Source organism: Triticum urartu, chromosome 7A (assembly GCF_056163025.1).
Source record: "Triticum urartu cultivar PI428250 chromosome 7A, HENAU_Tu73, whole genome shotgun sequence".
NCBI classification, from domain to species: domain Eukaryota; kingdom Viridiplantae; phylum Streptophyta; class Magnoliopsida; order Poales; family Poaceae; genus Triticum; species Triticum urartu.
In genome coordinates, this window is record NC_141879.1 from 606,811,911 (window position 1) to 606,828,566 (window position 16,656).

The following is a 16,656-nucleotide window of genomic DNA, read 5'->3' on the forward strand; positions in this document are numbered from 1 at the left end:
TCATGCATGCACATGCCCGCCCCCTCTCACCCTCCTCAGCGCCCCTCCATCGCGCACATTCATTATTCCTCTTTAGGTCGTTCATCGACGGTGTGTGTAGGCCCCCCGGCTCCTTCTTTCCGGCACACAGCGGTCGATATACCTCTCTAGCCAAGTGTGCCTACCAAAAACACACACTTCCCCTCTTCTCTTCTCATCGTCCATGCCCACCCTATGTCCAATACGGTTCCACGCAGGTGCACACTCCCGCCCCTCTTTTCATCGATCTCATACTCGCACACTCCTCTCCCCTCGACATAGTAGGCCTCTCGCACCACCTCCTAGCCGCACCCCTCTCCCCCTGCCCGTCTCTCCGGACCTTATTTTCTTCTAACACATGCATGCATGTATATGTACCAATCTCCCTACATATAGCTAGGTCGACTATAATTCTTTTTCCCCACACACCGATAGACTTGCCTCACTAGTTATGTATCTACCTTTCTCGGACACATGACGATTGATCTTACTATGTAGTTACGTCTTCTTACCACAACCATATCGGCCCCCCTCATCATCCTTGCATACCTCCCGACCCATCTCTCACATGCATGTGCATAGACAGGCAGACATCCCTGGCCCTCTCTTATTGATATTGCACTCGCACCCTCCGTTTGTCTAGCAAGCCTCTCCCACCACTTGTGAGAAGCAACTCCACCACCAACCCTCCGACACTCTACCTTTGTCTTTCTCAAAACCTTATTCCTCTACTACGTATATGCATGGATGTCAATCGATCTCCCTTAATACATAGCTAGGTTTCTCTCCTTCTCCACACACATACTAGTCGATCTAACCCTCTATAGTTAGGTCTCTGCCCCTCCCCCACACCGATAGTCGAACGTTGTAGGTACGTATCCATGCCATAGAGAAAAAATGCACCTCTGCCCTCTCACATTCCAGTAGGCCAGCTGCCATGTATCTTTGACATGGGCAAACACAAATTCGATGGCCTCTTTATCGACCGCACACCCACACACTTCATCCCTATTTTTGATTCTATCGATATCTCACGCCGATGATCCCTCCACTCTCTTCTCGTGGATCGCTCCCTCTATATATGATATATCCATGACTCTGTTTCACACACATTGCGTATGTTATGTTTTTTTGTTTGAGATATCATCGACACATTGCCTCTGTTTCGCACAAACCATCTCTCTCACACCCACCCACGTACGTACCTGCAACTAAAGAAGAGGTGCATGCACGACGCACATACTCATGTCTCGTTCCTGGCCACACTCGCGCGGGTACACGGTGGAGTTCATTTCTGTACGAAAAGGCAGCCCATGTGATAATTTGACGCGTGTAGCGGTTATTTACTCGAAGGAGGGTCGTGTACCACGCGTAGATGGAACAAAGTTTGACTTGACGTGTTAGTATTAAATAAAGTTATATTCCTCAATGGCACGTACAGAATATAAAATGATTGTCATCGAGAGAAAATAAAAATCCGCTCCACTATATACAATGGAGCCTGCCTGCCGGGGTTTGTCTCTCGTCACACAATCTCACACAAGGCGGCGATGGCCGCTCTCTCACCGTTGGACACTGATCCGTCCGCATCCCGTCCGCTGGCGGAAAGGGAGGATGTGCATCGTTTCTCCGTTCGACGGTGTTGAGGCAGCACGTCTTGATCTGCGGTACCCGTCGTTCTCTCTGACCAAGCTCCGGTGCGGTAGGGCCTTTGCCACTTGCTCACTGCCGCAGTATGGGCAGATCCCGGCCGCCGGTGCCCTCCTAGTTACATCCCGATGACCGTCAAGTACAACTTTGATAACCGACAAGTATAGGGGATCGTTTGTAGCCTTTTTCGATAAATAAGAGTGTCGAACCCAACGACGAGCTAAAGGCAGCACAAATATTCCCTGAAGTTCTATCAACCACCGATACAACTCCACGCACACTTTAACGTTTGCTTTACCTAGAACAGGTATGAAACTAATTTGCAAGGATAAAACTAGAAGTATTTTGCAATATAATAAAAGTTAGGTGTTTATTAAAAGGGTTTGTGTTAACAAGAAAGTTATTTGTCCCTAGGCAATCGATAACAAGTACTGGCAATCATTCTTGCAATTCTACATGAGGGAGAGGCATGAGCTAACATACTTTCTCTACTTGGGTCATATGCACTTATGATTGGAACTCTAGAAAGCATCCGCAACTACTAAAGATCATTAAGGCCGTGAAACCCAACCATAGCATTAAGTATCAAGTCCTCTATATCCCATACGCCATAGCCCACCTACTCGGGTTCAAGCTTTTGTCACTCTCGCAACCCACCATAAGCGAACCATGAACATATTGCAACACTCTCCAGCAGGGGCCCCTCACGTTTGCCTAAGAACGGAGGGCATCGTAGGACAACAACATAAATACAATATACAATCATACCAACCAAGATCACGATTAACCCAGAGGACAAAACAGATCTACTCAAACATCATAGGATAACTATAGATCATTGGAAAATAATATATGGAGTTGAGCACCATGTTTAAGTAGAGATTACAGCGGGGAGAAGAGGTGTTACACCGCTGCATAGAGGGGGAGAAAGTTGGTGTAGACGGTAGCAAGATTGTTGATGTAGATTGCCGTCATGATCCGAGCCCCGGCGGCACTCCGGCGCCATCGGGAGAGAGAGCCCCCTCCTCCTCCTTCTTCTTCCTTGGCCTCACCCCTAGATGGGAGGAGAGTTCCCCCTCTTGTCCATGGTCTCCATGGCGGCGAAGGGGCGGGAGCCCCTCCGAGATTGGATCTCCCTCTCTGTTCTCTTCTATTTTGCATTCCCCAGATCAGGCCCTTCACGGTTTCTTAAATTCCTGGAGATCCGTAACTCCGATTGCGCTGAAATTTTTACATGGTTTTTTCCATAAATTATCTTTCTTGTTCCAGAAGAAGGGGCCCAACTGACCTTCGAGGAGGGCAGAAGACACCTGGGCGCACCAGTGGGTGCCTGGCGCGCCCTGGTGGGTTGTGGGCACTGTGGGCCCCTGTTTGCGTTGATTCCACCTCCGAAAAATCACATATATTCCAAAATAATTCTCCGTAAAGTTTTATCGTGTTTGGACTTCTTTTGATATGGATTTTTTGCGAAACAAAACAATGCAACAAACTGGCACTGAGCACTGGATAAGTAAGTTAGTCCAAATAAATCATATAAAAAGTTGCCAAAATTATGTAAAAGTTGAATAATATTGTCACGAAACAATCACAAATTATAGATATGATGGAGATGTATCAGCATCCCCAAGATTATGTGGCAGCCCGACTCAGAGAAACCGGAACGCCCCGTATTCCAGCCCAGAGATCGAGGAGAAGTCTTTGGAATACGACACTGCTTGACATAGAACAAATCAGCTCTTATTACAAGAATAATAATACCAGGGTCTGATGTTACGAAGAAGCACATCAGCACGGCGACACTACACCTGCGATACTACACTTGCTCTAAGCTAGCAGTGGAACAACTCGTAGCAGCGGAATACTTCTAGCAGCGGAACAACGACGAAGGTGGTGAACTCCACTCAGCAGGAACTCTGGCTGGGACACGATCTAGCTCGCACGCACGACAACCATCGACAAGCAATCAAACAATCATGGCATCACCTGCAATCTGGCATGACACTCCAGGTCAGTACATTGAATGTACTTGCACGCTCACAACAACCATAAACATCAAGGCAAGACAATAACATAGCATTAACATGTTAATTATTTAACAACTACCATGATGAAACAACTAATAAGCAAGGTATGAAACTGATACAATACTAATAAATCACCATCTCAGACCTCCTTAACCATATCTCTCTTGGCTAACCGGCCAAGCAATATACCATCTCGATCACCTCGTGATCAAAACCAAACGGTGATCTTTCCGGCGATCACAACCATGACCAACACTTGGTCTCAAATGGTGATCCTTCCGGCTATCACTACCATGACCAACGCTGGGTCTCCAACATCATCATCAACATCCTGCCAATCTGTACTCCTCAACATATCAACATATAAATATATCATCAATAAGTCATTCCGTCATGTGAGTGTTGATCGAACGTGTGACCTAGTAGGAACCCATGCCCATGACTGAGGACGCGGCTATCAATAGATTTAAATACACACTCTGCAGAGGTAGCGCACTTTACCCACACCACAGAACCCATGGCCTCGCACTCCCATTCGGGTGGACCAACGGCATTCTGACAAAACCGATCTACTGCCATGACACTCTCCCGGCCACTCCGACCCACTCCCAACTGGGCTAGTCCTGGGTGGCCCCGTGTCTACCATAGACACAACGACCATCGTCGTGGCCAAAATGTCCCTCATGGGGACCGTGCACATAACAACAACAACGAGCACACAAGGCTTATGTCCGCCTAGCTGATCAGGGTAGTGCGTGCCCATAACCTTCCCTAGTTGGAGGCACCAGCAAGAGGCATGATAGTAGACCGCATTAGGGCCTTCCCATAAAGGCAAATGTGGTTGCACTAGAAAAGCCCGGTTCGGTGGCACGTGACCAACTTAATGACGGAATTCATCCCCAAAATATAATAGTAATGACTGATACTCCGATATCATCTATCAACCTATAATCCAAGTCATAGCGATATCCAACAAATAATCCAAATCTTAATATCATCATACCAAAATACTCCGAGGACGGTATAACACTACTATCATGATGAACCCAAGAACGATAATACTACTACTCAAATAACTATCCAGCTATGATCCAAATGCAAGCATCATCTCCATCATCATATTCCATAACATAATATCATGACGAAAATAACACTAGCCACTAATAATCCAAAGGCAACATGATATTCAAAATAGTGCTCCAAGATAATAACAGATACCATCATGACAATAATTATACTAGCCACTAAGAATCCAAAGGCAACATGTCATCCAAAGTAATACTCCAAAGCATATTACCATCATGAACATAATCATAATAGCCACTAAGAATCCAAAGGCACATGTCATCCACATAATCATCAAAATATAATTCCTAGAACTCCAAGCAATATCATGGCAATATCAACATCAAAACAATACTCTGAGTCATGCCATGAACAGATCATACATAACTAATGCAATGTTTCAAATAAATAAACCATTTCACTGCATTGCAATCATGCAAATGGAGGGTGTGGCTTGCCTGGGGTGGAAGAAATCACCGAGAAGAAGTGCGAGAAGCTCGGGAAACAAATCTCTCTCGGAGGGGGCTGATTAATGGCATGGGCAAAATGGTCATTTTCAGAATGTTAAAACATAATGAAAATGATACCAACAGAACGGGCTCGACAAAACGAAGAAGTGGGCTTTGGAATAACCTCATTTGGAGTTGTGAGCAAAAAGATATAGCTATTTTTCTGCTGGGGACCCATCTATAAAGAAATATTTTTCAGCCTGGGCCTAAACAGAAAAACTGAAAGCGCCTACGGCTAAAATACGTTTTCAGAAAAGAGAAACATATTTTCAGTCACAGTTAACCAAAGTATGCTTTCTGGACAGGAAAACGTATTCCAGAGGATACGTGTCCACTTATTTGACTAGGCAAAGGCGGGACCGGGCGCGTGGTCGCTGACGGGCGGGTCCCATGGGCTGTGGGCCCATCACTTATCCAGCTAGGCAGGCGGGGTCAACGCCTACCCGCCGATAGGTGGGGCCGCGTGGAGATGGGGCCCGCCTGGCCTGGCTCCTTCTTCCTCCTCCCGCTCGCCCGCGATGTAGAGACGAGACCGGCGGCCCGACGCGGATTCCCGACGACTCCGGCCACCCCTCGTGGCGTGTGATCTACCGGAGTGATCAGTGCGACGAGGCGGATCCATCCAGGCAAGATGCAGCCACGGGCAAGAGCTCGGCTGAGGGGAGGCCAACCGCGACGAACGGCGATCTTCGGTCGGCGGCGAGCTCATGGCAGAAGGCCACCAGAGGGGAGGGAGAGCATGGGGGCGAAGTCTAGGTGGAGGAGGAGTCTACTGGTGGTTGAACGAGAGGGGGAGGGGCACTGCCCAGCTCGAATTTGAGCGGAGACGAACGGAGGATATGGTGGCAACGGAGGTCGAGGAGGGGTTCTGGTGCTCGGGGAAGGGCCTCGGGGGACTAGCAAGATTAGTGAGGCTACTGGTGTGGTCGAGGGAGCTCGGGGTGGCTTATATAGCCGAGGGGAGGGAGAGCCGAGCTGTTGTCGCCGCGGACGCGTGGCCGGCGCCGTGGACGCGTGTGCTCGTGCATGGGCTCGAAGGCAGGCAACGAGGGAGGCACAGGGGAGACTCTCACGGGGCAGAGGCGGCCAACGGAGAAGCAGAGGAAGAAGCCGAGCGCCATTTAAAGCTCGGTCAGCCACAGTGCACCCATGGGCGCTCGACGGCGAGCGCCGGTGGGCGTCGGTGAGGGGGTTTGACGAAGAGGGAAAGAGGTCCTGGAGGACGGCGACAACACGGTAAATCTACTAGACATGCTCGCGCTCGCTGAGATGCTGAGCAGAGGAGGGGCCCGAGCAAGAAGTCATTCTGGACGCGGCCATTGCATGCCAAAGCGGTGGTCACCGCGCAGACTTGCGAGGAGAAGATGCCAAGGGTTGGCAAACGTTGTCAAGGGCGTAGTCCATCCAGGGGAGGTTGCAAACGCGGTGGTAGCTTGGTTAAAAGTGATATGATTAACTGGAAATCACCCTCTGAAGTTTACTTCAGTAAACTTGGGTGAACACTGGTGATCAACAGGGATTTTACTGGCGCCAAAGAGTTTGTCTGGGGTGATTAACTAAGGAAGGACTATGATCCTGGAGGTTTTGAGGCATAATGGAGCACAAACTAACATAGTTGCTTTCTAACTCACATTATGTGTCCAAAATCAATATTTGGATGATGCACTCACATGGAGTAACCACTTGAGGTAAAACTTGGCAGGGCTTAGTGATTTTGCCAGATAAAGGTGCTGTAAAAATTTCATACCAATTGGTTTTACTAAAATGGTACTTGCTTCACAAACATCCTTGCTGACCAGAAACTTGCAAGAATTCTAGAGAAATATTTGCTTTATGAATTGACGCCAAATTTGGTGGAGAGAAGTTATATAGGTAGGATAATGCTCTGGTAAATTTTCAGGTAAAATGAAGCAATATACAATATACTTGCTTCACAACCTGAAAATATTGACAGAATCAAAGATTTGTTGTTGTGCTCACATAGATCAAGGGATGGAGCTGAAATTTGTAGGCGTGAGATAATATGGGAACATGAAGGAGTGTGAAAAATTTCAACTCATTTGGTTAACCCTAGCTAGCACTGCCTTCACAAAGGCTTCCCTCAGACAGGAACTTTGAAAAATCACTGAGGAAGTTTGGCTAGGAAAATAAAGTTGAAATTTGGCACATGGCAATTATTTTGATGATATATCATGCCCAAAAAGTTTGGGGACAAATGGGAAAAGATAAATAACACTTGCTTCACAATGTGCTAGTTAGGACAGAATAGGAAATGAATTTATTGAGCATGATGAGGAATATGGACAATGAAATATTTTTCCATATTTGAGGAAGATATGACCCAAAAAATTTATAATAATTATTTGGGGATTTTTGGATGGACAGAAATATTGGTTGCTTCACAACCTAGGGCAGATAGGATTATTCCTTTAATAGAAAAAGGAATATTTCCTACAAAAAGGAATTAGGGTTTGGCCAAGCAGTGGAGTGACATGATCTTGGCAAAGTTTTTAGGATAATGATCCACTTGGGAGGGGAAATGGGGATGATTTCCCAGGTGACAAGGCCACAGAACCACGCCAAAAAGGAAAACAAAGCAAAAACCAATTAAATCAAAAGAAAAAGGAAAGGGTCAAAATCCAGGCTGTTACAACTCTTACCCCCTTAAAGAAATCTCATCCTCGAGATTTAGTTGCTCTACGAACAAGTATGAGTTGAGGATACCGTTTCCAACTCGGGTATCCTTTTTCCTTTATTTATTGTTCCCCAAATAATTTTATATGATTTGATTATCTTTGCTCAGGGTGGTTTGCTTCACCTTTCCCCCAATTTCTGACGGGTCTTTGCTCATATACCAATTTATTTTTACTGACGTTGATTCCCCATACCTGTGGTGGTATCCAATGGATCTAAGCATAAATTTTCCTTCGATCATGAACACCTTAATACTTCTGCCATGGGGTTGCTTCAAATAAATGCAGGCCTTCTGGTTTCAATAAATGTTGAGAATTAATCAGGGCCATCTTCTGACGGGATCTGACTGCTCATTGGTGGTACTGATTTTGATTTATTTCTTTTGGCTCGAGCATGTGGCATATACTAGAGATTTGACTGCCTTCTATCGTGAGCAATATAACGGTGTATGGAGGTATAGCTGTGTCATACCTCAAATATTTACATCTTGAGACTGGCCTGACGGGGGCTGACGGACAATTGCTTTTCCTGATAGACTGACCATGTATATGATGAGTATACTAGGTGTGAGTTGATTGTTCGGCTTTTGACTTTCTCATTTTGTCGGTATACCCATTTGGATTTTCCATATTAACCATTCCCAGCGGGTCAGTGGGATATGAGATCCTTGTAATTCATGAGATGTATCTCTACTTATCTTCCTTTGCATGATTTATGAGGCTGTGGGATCCGTACTTTCCTTTAAGTATATATGTTGGATCCGTACCTCGTATGAGTGACTGATATGATTGGGGGTGCATGCTCACCATATGTATAAGAAGAATAGGCCTCCGAACACTCGATCCTTGCGGTAGGCATATGTTTTAACTGCATTGTTCCTCTGACAAAATTATTGCAAATCTGATCCTTGATCTGTAGAGAAAAGCCATTCGTGTAGCTTGCAGAGGAAGGCTCATTAGCTTCTGCTCGAAGCTTTTGTCTGGGTAGCGCGCAGAAGAAGCCTCGGTAGCTTACACACGAAGCTTGACATGAGTATTGTGCAGGAGAAGCCGGGTTTCCATAATTGAGAAGCTTCTCCTCGGTTTTGCTTGTTGAGAAAAATTTATTTCCGTCTGTCCGAAGTTTTTACCGAGGTATCTTGTTGAGAAAGACCGTGTATCGTGGACCAGAAATTATTCACATATCATGCTGAGGAGCCTTGCATCATAAATTTCTTCCGATAACGTGTGGAATAATACCGAGTTTGTTATATCCAAAACTTCATACTGATATACAGACTGAGATCCACACACACAGACACCCATAATATTCTGTGGCTGAATATTTGCATGAGAAAATTTATTTAACTATCTTCCTTGAGCATATCACATTCTGACTTTATTTCGGATGATAACATATTTCAAGCATCATGCATTGCTGATCCAAAATTTTGTATATGACCCATACCTTTGACTGAAAATATACCGTTGATCTTGTACCTAACTCGCCTTTCTGCTGGCTGGATCATTACTGCTGTGAGGATTTTATACTGATACAGTCTTGAGTTATCAGTACTGTTGTGAGGAGTGCACACTAATGCAAAGTTTGATTATCAGCCTCACGATCAGATATTCCCCATTTTACTGTAGTCGGCTGAGAATTCCATTCTGTTTAGCTGTGTTTCCAAATATTTGAACTCCTTATTACTTCTTCGAGTTCGGTGTCAGATGATGAGCAACTCTTTGTAGGGGAAAAATAATGTAACACCGGGGCCCAAAAGAAAGAAGCAAAACAAAACTCAACTAAACAAAAGCACACAACAACAATCAATTCATACACAATTAGTGTCACATATTACTGTTAGTCACACAATATGCATGCCTACTTAAGCACACAAATATCGCGGGATCTCTGGTTCTACGATCTAGCATGCTGTGACGATGTGCACGAGGACGAATAAATGTGTGGAAGAATTGGTGTAAACAGCGCTACACCAAGTGCTAGCTTAGCCAGGTAGCAACCTGGACTAGCTCGGAGGTGAGGACGTACTTGGTAACCATGTAGCATGACACAAATAACGTTGCCACATTATTATCAAGCGGACGGAAAATATCCGTACTCATCCAAGAAATAAGAATAGCGGGAAAACTGAGCATGTTGGCATTTCCCTTTCTTGATGACTAAGACCATTAAGGGTTGCCAACATGACAAGAAAAAAGGGCGATCTGGGGTAGAAGCATGTCTACCACCGAAACAAAATGGGGCTGAAGGAAGGAATTCGGCGCGATACCGAAGCACCATTTTTGCCAACAGTGTTGGGATCACTTGGCATCACTCCGCTGGGACAGAAATGACACCAAACACCGAAGAACAAGTAAGAAAAGAAAACTAGGGGAATGCAAAGACTGAGCTGTAGTGGATCCAAACTGATGCCATCTACACTCACCAAATAAATCGTCAGCAGCCAATAATAAGGCTATATGCATGCTGTGCAACAAACAAATGCAGCAACCATATGCAATAAACAAGCCAAACTCTATACTACCGATTTCTACCGCTTTCTACCGCTCGCGCTGACTAGGGCGTCCTATAGCCAGACCTGCTCTGATACCAAGCCTGTGGCACCCCGGCTCAGAGAGACTGGAACGCCCCGTATTCCAGCCCAGAGATCGAGGAGAAGTCTCTGGAATATGGCACTGCTTGACATAGAACAAATCAACTCTTATTACAAGAATAATAATACCAGGGTCTGATGTTACAAAGAAGCACATCAGCACGGCGACACTACGCCTGTGATACTACACTTGCTCTATGCTAGCAGCGGAACAACTCGTAGCAGCGGAATACTTCTAGCAGCGGAACAACGACGAAGGTGGTGAACTCCACTCCACAGGGACTCTGGCTGGGACACGATCTAGCTCGCACGCACGGCAACCATCGACAAGCAATCAAACAATCATGGCATCACCTGCAATCTGGCATGACACGCCAGGTCAGTACATTGAATGTACTTGCAAGCTCACAACAACCATAAACATCAAGGCAAGACAATAGCATAGCATTAACAGGTTAATTATTTAACAAGTACCATGATGAAACAACTACTAAGAAAGGTATGAAACTGATACAATACTAATAAATCACCATCTCAGATCTCCATAACCATATCTCTCTTGGCTAACCGGCCAAGCAATATACCATCTCGATCACCTCGTGATCAAAACCAAACGGTGATCTTTCCGGTGATCACAACCATGACCAACACTTGATCTCAAACGGTGATCCTTCCGGTGATCACTACCATGACCAACACTAGGTCTCCAACATCATCATCAACATCCTGCCAATCTGTACTGCTCAACATATCAACATATAAATATATCACCTATAAGTCATTCCGTCATGTGAGTGTTGATCGAACATGTGACCTAGTACGAACCCATGCCCATGACCGAGGACGCGGCTATGGATAGATTTAAATACACACTCTGCAGAGGTAGCGCACTTTACCCACACCATGGAACCCATGGCCTCGCACTCCCATTCGGGTGGACCAACAGCGTTCCAACAAAACCGATCTACTGCCATGACACTCTCCCGGCCGCTCCGACCCACTCCCAACTGGGCTAGTCCTGGGTAGCCCCGTGTCTACCAAAGACACAACGACCACCATCGTGGCCAAAACGTCCCTCACGGGGACCGTGCACATAACAACAACAAGCACACAAGGCTTATGTCCGCCTACCTGATCAGGGTAGTGCATGCCCATAACCTTCCCTAGTTGGAGGCACCGGTGAGAGGCATGACAGTAGACCGCATTAGGGCGTTCCCATAAAGGCAAATGTGGTTGCACTGGAAAAGCCTGGTTCGGTGGAACCTGACCAACTTAATTGCGGAATTCATCCCCAAAATATAATAGTAATGACTGATACTCCGATATAATCTATCAACCTATAATCCAAGTCATAGCGATATCCAACAAATAATCCAAATCTTTATATCATCATACCAAAATACTCCGAGGACAGTATAACACTACTATCATGATGAACCCAAGAACGATAAATACTACTACTCAAATAACTATCCAGCTATGATCCACATGCAAGCATCATCTCCATCATCATATTCCATAACATAATATCATGATGAAAATAACACTAGCCACTAATAATCCAAAGGCAACATTATATTCAAAGTAGTGCTCCAAGATAATAACAGATACCATCATGACAATAATCATACTAGCCACTAAGAATCCAAAGGCAACATGTCATCCAAAGTAATACTCCAAAGCGTATTACCATCATGAACATAATCATAATAGCCACTAAGAATCCAAAGGCACATGTCGTCCACATAATCATCAAAATATAATTCCTAGAACTCCAAGCAATATCATGGCAATATCAACATCAAAACAATACTCCAAGTCATGCCATGAACAGATCATACATAGCTAATGCAATGTTTTAAACAAGTTCAAATAAATAAACCATGTCAATGCATTGCAATCATGCAAATGGAGGGTGTGGCTTGCCTGGGGGTGGAAGAAATCACCGAGAAGAAGTGCGAGAAGCTCACGGAATGGATCGCGAGAAACAGATCTCTCTCGGAGGGGGCTGATTAACGGCAAGGGCAAAATGGTCATTTTCAGAATGTTGAAACATAATGAAAATGATACCAATATAACGGGCTCGACGAAACGAAGAAGTGGGCTTTGGAATCACCTCATTTGGAGTTGTGAGCAAAAAGATATAGCTATTTTTCTACCAGGGACCCATCTGTAAAGAAATATTTTTCAGCCTGGGCCTAAACAGAAAACTGAAAGCGCCTACGGCTGTAATACGTTTTCAGAAAAGAGAAACGTATTTTCAGTCACAGTTAACCAAAGTACACTTTCTGGACAGGAAAACGTATTCGAGAGGATACGTGTCCACTTATCTGACTAGGCAGAGGCGGGACTGGGCGCGTGGTCGCTGACGGGCGGGTCCCACGGACTGTGGGGCCCGTCACTTATCCAGCTAGGCAGGCGGGGTCAACGCCTACCCGTCGATAGGTGGGGTCGCTTGGAGATGGGGCCCGCCTGGCCTGGCTCCTTCTTCCTCCTCCCGCTCGCCCGCGATGCAGAGATGAGACCGCCGGCCCGACGCGGATTCCCGACGACTCCGGCCACCCCTTGTGGCGTGCGACCTACCGGAGTGATCAGCGCGACGAGGCGGATCCATCCAAGCAAGATGCATCCACGGGGAAGAGCTCAGCTGAGCGGGAGGCCAGCCGCGGCAGACGGTGATCTTCGGTCGGCGGCGAGCTCATGGCAGAAGGCCACCGGAGGGGAGGGATAGCACGGGGGCGAAGTCTAGGTGGAGGAGGAGTCTACTGGTGGTGGAACGAGAGGGGGAGGGGCACTGCCCAGCTCGAATTTGAGCGGAGCCGAACGGAGGCCATGGTGGCAATGGAGGTCGAGGAGGGGTTCTGGTGCTCGGGGAAGGGCCTCGGGGGGTGGGGGGGGGGGGGGGGGGGGGACGGACTAGGGAAGAGGAGTGAGGCTGCTGGTGTGGTCGAGGGAGCTCGGGGTGGCTTATATAGCCGAGGGGAGGGGGAGCCGAGCTGTCGTCGCCGTGGACGCGTGGCCGGCGTTGCGAACGCGTGTGCTCGTGCATGGGCTCGAATGCAGGCAACGAGGGAGGCACAGGGGAGACTCTCACGGGGCAGAGGCGGCTAACGGAGAAGCAGAGGAAGAAGCCGAGCGCCATTTAAAGCTTGGTAGGCCATAGTGCACCCATGGGCGCTGGGCGGCGAGCGTCGGTGGGCGTCGGTGAGGGGGTTTTACGGAGAGGGAAAGAGGTCCAGGAGGACAGCGACAATGCAGTAAATCTACTAGACATGCTCGCGCTCGTTGAGACGCTGAGCAGAGGAGGGGCCCGAGCAAGAAGTCATTCTGGACGCGGCCATTGCATGCCAAAGCAGTGGTCACCGCGCAGACCGGTGAGGAGAAGATGCCAAGGGTTGGCAAACGTTGTCTAGGGCATAGTCCATCCAGGGGAGGTTCCAACAGCGGTGGTAGCTCGGTTAAAAATGATATGGTTAACTGGAACCCTCTGAAGTTTACTGCAGTAACTTGGGTGAACACTGGTGATCAACAGGGATTTTACTGGCGCCAAAGAGTTTGTCTTTTGTGATTAACTAAGAAAGGACTATGATCTTGGAGGTTTTGAGGCATAATGGAGCACAAACTAACATAGTTGCTTTGTAACTCACATTATATGTCCAAAATCAATATTTGGATGATGCACTCACATGGAGTAACCACTTGAGGTAAAACTTGGCAGGGCTTACTGATTTTGCCAGATAAAGGTGATGTAAAAATTTCATACCAATTGGTTTTACCAAAATGGTACTTCCTTCACAAACATCCTTGCTGACCAAATACTTGAAGAATTCTAGAGAAATATTTGCTTTATGAATTGATGCCAAATTTGGTGTAGAGGAGTTATATAGGTAGGAGAATGCTCTGGTAAATTTTCAGGTAAAATGAAGCAATATACAATATACTTGCTTCACAACCTGAAAATATTGACAGAATCGAAGATTTGATGTTGTGCTCACATAGATCAAGGGATGGAGCTGAAATTTTTAGCAGTGAGATAATATGAGCACATGAAGGAGTGTGCAAAATTTCAACTCATTTGGTTAACCCTAGCTAGCACTTCCTTTACAAAGGCTTCCCTCGGACAGGAACTTTGAAAAACCACTGAGGAAGTTTGGCTAGGCAAATAAAGTTGAATTTTGGTGCAGGGCAATTATTTGGATGATATATCATGCCCAAAAAGTTTGGGGACAAATGGAAAAATATAAATAGCACTTGTTTCACAATGTGCTATTTAGGACAGAATAGGAAATGAATTTATTGAGCATGATGAGGAATATGGACGATGAAATATTTTGCCATATTTGAGGAATATATGACCCAAACAATTTATAAGAATTATTTGGGGATTTTTGGAGATTTTTTTTAGATCTATGTTGATTTTTTAGCAAATTTAAACTCTATATGTCTTCATGCAAGAAAATCAAAACTAGCACCCCGTCGGCCTCTAGTTGGCCGAAGAGGGGCTCTTCAGCCTGCGCTTGACCGAAGTGGGCTCTTCAGCCTCCCGTTGGTCGAAGATTACCCAAACTAGGACGAAAATGACTCTTTGGTCTGCCGTAGGCCGAAGAGTACTCTTTGGTCAACCGTAGGCCGAAGAGTACTCTTTGAGGCCCAAGGCCTAGCATAGGCAGAAGAGCGCAGCCATGCAGCTACGGCCTCCCGTTAACGCAAAAAGTTGGGGCCCAAGGACTCTTCGGCCTACGGTTGACCAAAGAGTGCTCTTCGGCCTACGGCAGACCAAATAGTCCTTTTCGGCCCAGTTGGGGCACTCTTCAGCCAACGGGAGGCTGAAGAGCCCAATTCGGTCAACCGTAGGCTGAAGAGCCCCTCTTCGGCCAACTGGATGCCAACGGGGTGCTAGTTTTGATTTTGGTGCGTGAGGACGTATAGATTCCGAATTTGCTATAAAAATCATCACAATTTTGAAAAAAATCATTTTTAGATGGATAGAAATATAGGTTGCTTCACAACCTAGGGCAGATAGGATTATTCCTTTAATAGAAAAAGGAATATTTCCTACAAAAAAGAATTAGGGTTTGGCCAAGCAGTGGAGTGACATGATCTTGGCAAAGTTTTTAGGATAATGAGCCACTTGGGAGGGGAAATGGGGATGATTTCCCAGGTGACAAGGCCACAGAACCACTCCAAAAATAAAAACAGAGCAAAAACCAATTAAATCAAAAGAAAAATAAAAGGGCCAAAATCCAGGCTGTTACAACTTAATTCCTGCTCGTCCTCGAGTAGGTAAATGATAAAAAAGATAATTTTTGATGTGGAATGCTACCTAGCATAAACTTGATCATATATCTAATCATGGCATGAATATTAATACATAAGTGATTGAAAGCAATAGTCTATAATTTGACATAGAGACATCAATACGGAGGCATCCTAACAAACAATCATGTCTTTCAAAATATCAACTCTAAAGAAAACTATCCCTACAAAATCATATAGTCTTGTCATGCTCTGTCTTCTTAACACAAAGTATTTATCATGCACAACTGATACATCCATTTTGCATCATGCTTTTATATCAATATTTATTGCATTATGGGCTGCTATTACACATTATGTCACAATACTTATGCCTTTTATCTCTTATTTTACAAGGTTTACATGAAGAGGGAGAATGCTGGCAGCTGGAATTCTGGGCTGGAAGAGGAGCCAATATTAGAGACCTATTCCGCGTAACTCCAAAAGTCCTGAAACTTCACGGAGGCACGTTTTGGAATATATAAAAAATATTGGGCGAAGAAAGAACCAGAGGGGGGCCACCCACCATCCACGAGGGAAGGGGGCGCGCCCTACCCCCCTAGGCGCGCCCCCTGCCTCATGGGCCCCCTGGCAGGCATCCGGTTCCCATCTTTGGCTATATGAAGTCTTTCACCCTGGAAAAGAAATCATAAGCAATATCTCGGGACGAAACTCCGCCACCACGAGGCGGAACCTTGGCGGAACTAATCTAGGGCTCCGGCGGAGCTGTTCTGCCGGGGAAACATCCCTCCGAGAGGGGGAAATCATCACCATCGTTATCACCATCGATCCTCTCATCGGGAGGGGG

At 46.0% G+C, this 16,656-nt stretch overlaps 1 long non-coding RNA gene across 1 annotated transcript; it reads right to left on the reverse strand.

The window, feature by feature from the left end:
• Window positions 1-9,320: 9,320 nt before the first annotated feature.
• LOC147960651 (uncharacterized) lies at window positions 9,321-13,618 on the reverse strand. The gene is made up of 3 exons (XR_015612074.1): window positions 12,670-13,618; window positions 12,480-12,561; window positions 9,321-10,914 (listed from the first exon to the last, which is right to left on the reverse strand). It is a non-coding gene; the product is annotated as an uncharacterized LOC147960651 (long non-coding RNA).
• Window positions 13,619-16,656: the final 3,038 nt, after the last annotated feature.